This window comes from Vespula pensylvanica, chromosome 16 (genome assembly GCF_014466175.1).
Source record: "Vespula pensylvanica isolate Volc-1 chromosome 16, ASM1446617v1, whole genome shotgun sequence".
Taxonomy (NCBI): domain Eukaryota; kingdom Metazoa; phylum Arthropoda; class Insecta; order Hymenoptera; family Vespidae; genus Vespula; species Vespula pensylvanica.
In genome coordinates, this window is record NC_057700.1 from 2,619,117 (window position 1) to 2,622,406 (window position 3,290).

General features: G+C 29.5%; 1 long non-coding RNA gene across 1 annotated transcript; it reads right to left on the bottom strand.

The window, feature by feature from the left end:
* Positions 1-415: 415 nt before the first annotated feature.
* On the bottom strand, positions 416-3,289 carry LOC122634794. The gene is made up of 5 exons (XR_006328470.1): positions 3,237-3,289; positions 2,643-2,723; positions 1,542-1,788; positions 984-1,450; positions 416-560 (listed from the first exon to the last, which is right to left on the bottom strand). It is a non-coding gene; the product is annotated as an uncharacterized LOC122634794 (long non-coding RNA).
* Between the last annotated feature and the right edge of the window lies 1 nt (position 3,290).

The window sequence follows — 3,290 nt, forward strand, 5'->3', positions numbered from 1 at the left end:
GAAATTAACGAGGACGATACGGCTTCCGTGTGTATCCGTCAACCACCGAACACAAAATGGCGTTACATCTACCGATAAGACAATTACGCAAACGCGCCGCGCATGCGCAGATACGTCACTAGTCAATTAATGAACAATTTCTCGATCTAATAATCGAAAATATAAAATTTTTATAAATACGATATAAAATTATATGAACCGTCGAAATACATCACAAATTTTCTATAACCACATAATTAGGAGAGAAAAATAAAATCTAGAGAGAAATAATGCCAAAAAATACGAAAAAAAAAAGACGTAATATGCAATCACCACTTTTATTTTCATTAATATTTCTTTTTCAGTACTATTGTCACAATTTACGAACAATGCACAATGAAAAACACATTTTTAGGAATCGAGTGATATGCTGGAAGATAATGTATCTTAAAAAATAAATACTAATTATTCGTAATTAAGAGAAGAACGACACGACTTCTGTCATGACTTAACAACGTTGACTTCCACGGTAAAAAGATTCTCATCCTGTACGTAGTTAACGCCACCTTGATTAATGTCGTCTGAAATAAACGTAATTTCTCGATCTAATAATCGAAAATATAAAATTTTTATAAATGCGATATCCGAATATAGAAATAATCGGAATGCATCGCAAATATTCTATAACCACATATTTAGGATAGAAAAGGAAAATCTGTAAGGAAATAATGCCAAAAAATACAAAAAAAGAAAAGACACAATATGCAGTCACCAGTTTTATTTTCACTAATATTCCTTTTTAATACCGTTTCAGTAACGTTTTAGTAACGTCCCTATACCGTTTCAGTACTGTTTCAGTACAGTTCTTCAGTATCATTTCAAATCTACATTACTACCATATAAGAGTATTTTGAGTAACAACATGATAAAATTAAAATATGACTAAGAGCCATTTTCGAAGAGTTCTGAGGAACCTTCGAAAATAAGAATAATCTAATACTTACCTTCTTGAGCCAAAATTTGGGGGGCCCCCGTTTCTTCGGCATATAGCCTCTTCTTTGCTTCGTGCCCTAACCAACCACACTATGGAACGCATTTGACAACTATTGTTAATATCAAAGAACTAAAACCATTCCTGATTCTAAAGCATAAAAGAAAACCGATAAATATAACATAACTCTAAAACTATCCTGAAACAAAAAATAGAGAAGAAACAGGAAGAAAAACGAGAATTAATATATTAATTGCTGAAAATCCTAATCTAAAAATTGATTAACTTATTCTATGTTCTACGCATTGTGAAGTAAGAAGTTCTGCAATTGATCTAAAACACTTGTTCGCAACGTAACTCCAATTTGAGAAAGGATGATCCATAGGAAGATGAAAATGAAATAAGTTGATATTGAAGTAAGTTGAAAATAAAGTGACTCAATCTCGTTGTAAATTGGTAAGGCACGATCATAATGGTTATCTGTAAAAAGATTGTAAACAAATTTTTATGGAATTTATTGCAATAGAATAACTATGAAATTATTAGATATCAAATTTATAAATTAACTTACCAATATTATTCCATAGAAATATTAATTTCTTGATCATCTTCAATGATGCACTGACTCTAATACGCGAACAATCAGTGCAATTGCTTGAGAAGAAAATTAATACTTTATACGAACAAACCTTGTCTGTATAACTGACTACTTTGTTCTCAATTAATTTAAGTGCACATATTACTAAAATTTAAATCGCAAAATCCAAACTACTTTAAATAAACACATCCATGGTCAAGGTCAGAATCGTAATGATGATCTGAAATAAAGGGGGAAAAAAAAAACAAAGTTATTAGTATCATTAATGTAATAAAAGATTTTTCGCATTATTAACGAAATGTTTAAAAAAGAAATTTATTATTAACTGGAGTTTTTGTCGATTCTTTGCACAATAAGCATCCTGAAGAGATGAATCTAAGATGATGAAGAATATCTACCAACACTGACTCTAATACTTTATAAGAACTAAAAACATACAGTAGATTATAAAACAAAAAAGAATAAAAAATTTCTTATAAATCATTTCTGAAGGTAACACATTAAAAAATATATTATCTAAACATCATAATGAGTATCTTATAAACAGAATTTAATATATTATGAAAATTTAAATTATTAAAAGCTAAGTATTTTTGAAATGTACCAAAGTTTGCAGCCATTTATTAGATATTGCTTGTTTTGTATTTGAAGATATAAACTCAATACAGAGACCCAATTGTTAATAAAAATGTAATAAATTCTTATATGTATTATAATATTATCTTATATGTGTTATAATATGTAATAATTCTAAAATAAAATAATAGCTGCAGGAGTAAATTCGATGACGAATAACCTAAAAAGTTAAACGAATTCCTATATCATTCTACGAAATAATAAAATTTCTGTAATATCAAAATAATCGTGATAAGGTTAGAATAAAATAGTTGTGTAATAAAATGTGTTATTAAAACGAAATTAATTAGTACTTTCGTATTACTACTCGTCCAAATATTGTATAGTAATAAAGATCTCTCTTCTGTCCTTGAAGGAGAGTTCGACGCTCGACCGTTTTTGTTTCGATATCGGTCGGAAAATTTTGTGAAAATATGTATTAAAATAAGATAAACTTACTTGTACGCATCGAAGAGATGTATAAACTGGTATATACTGGTATGGATATTCTATATTGTAGTTCGTGAAATTCTTAGATATCTGAAAAATATAAGATCATATTAGCATAGCACAAGATTAAAAGTGTTACGTATATGTGTAGGGAATATACGGAGATGGTGTATGTTGTATATCTATAGATGTTTATATATAATATATATAGCGATTATCTTATTCTATTTATACATATAATTGAACACGTACATGTGTGCGTATATATACGATCGTATACCTCTATGTTTGTGCGTATGTGTGTGTATACGATCGTATAAGAAAATCGAATTTAATACAGAATATCATTCGATCACGACTATTAACGCAAAATTATCGATCAGAGGATCATTAAAAAGCGAGAGAAGTATCAAGATATTGAGAAAATAAAACAGGAAAATTGAAAGCTCCGACGGATCTACGAGAGGCTGATTTTATTTTCGCGAATATCTTTTAAACGCGATAATGCCCTGATTTGCGAACGCGGCCTCATGAAAATCGTGCGTTTGGCTATCGATTGATATGTAGGAAGAGGTTATACGAAAGAAAAAATTTATCAATTACCTGTAATTATGCGGAGCTACGAAACACCGTGTGCACTTGTCACTGTGTCCAAGA